The sequence below is a fragment of the Octopus bimaculoides genome, chromosome 29, assembly GCF_001194135.2.
Source record: "Octopus bimaculoides isolate UCB-OBI-ISO-001 chromosome 29, ASM119413v2, whole genome shotgun sequence".
In the NCBI taxonomy this organism is placed as follows: domain Eukaryota; kingdom Metazoa; phylum Mollusca; class Cephalopoda; order Octopoda; family Octopodidae; genus Octopus; species Octopus bimaculoides.
In genome coordinates, this window is record NC_069009.1 from 1,043,040 (window position 1) to 1,044,299 (window position 1,260).

The following is a 1,260-nucleotide window of genomic DNA, read 5'->3' on the forward strand; positions in this document are numbered from 1 at the left end:
ATATTATTATATGATCGAACGCCACGCATCCTTTTCCAAGTAAGTTTTGTCTATGTATCTATACACTGAGCTGACCTAGGCACGTTGTTCGTACCTGCTGTATCTTGGTTATCAGAGAAAGATTAGATTTAGATTAATGGGGCATGGTGTACACCCCTGCCCACGAACACACACTCACACATTATATATTATATATTATATATATATATATATATATATATATATAATAGTGCATAAGGTTTTATACATAGAGAGAAATCTACACTGGATTTCTTACATGCTAGAAAAGGCAGTCAAGACCTATACCATTCTTCTTTAGAGGTACGTTGTCTGTAGGTGGGCGGGATAAAAAATCAGTTTCACTATTAATGATCAACTAAATCAATCAATTCCCCAATCAATTGATTAATTAATTGATTTAATTGATCATCAATAACGAAACCCATGGGTATAAGATTAACTGATTGTTTTTTCCATTCATTTAAATATCCTGCTTGCCTACAGACAACGTGCCTCTAAAGAAGAATCTATCTTTTTTGCGGTATGGGTCTTACTGCCGTTTCTAGCATTTAAGAAGTCCACATGGTGGATTTCTCTCTGTGTATAAAATCACATACACAATTATATAGAAATATTTAGGTCTTCTGACTGATAATTACGCATGCTGACCACTGGTAAAAAATTTATTAGTTTTTAATAATTTTTATACCCCGTATATATATTTTATCATTATTAATAAATCATAGGGTAGCAAAAAAAATTATAGAAATTTTATTTACCACCAGTGGTCTAGCGAGAATAAAAATTAGTCTATAGACTATATATTACTCATTTAAAAATACAGAGTTGCCTATAATAGGACATCTAACCCGCTAGAAAGAGCAGCAAAACACTCTATACCACAAAAATAGGGATAATTTCGAAATAGCTTGAAACCATGGTAAGGAAAATAGATTGGTAAATGTTTTTATTTCTCATTCCCTTTCGAAATTATCCCTATTTTTGTGGTATAGTGTTTTGCTGCTCTTTCTAGCGGGTTAGATGACCTATTATAGGCAACTCTGTATTTTAAATGAATAATATATAGCCTATTGACTAATTTATATATATATATATATATATATATATATATATACACCTTCAGACGAGAGAAATGATTGTGAATTTGTGTTCTCCACGTAGGAGTTCATACGATTATGAAAACAATAAATAAATAATTTTTTTAATACCTCCACCTATAAATCCGAAAAGTTCCACTCT

The 1,260-nt window shown here is 31.0% G+C and overlaps 1 protein-coding gene across 2 annotated transcripts in view; it reads right to left on the minus strand.

The window, feature by feature from the left end:
* The window catches only part of LOC106883582 (uncharacterized), a 40,672-nt gene that overhangs the window by 37,989 nt on the left and 1,423 nt on the right, over window positions 1-1,260 (minus strand). The window lies entirely within an intron of this gene.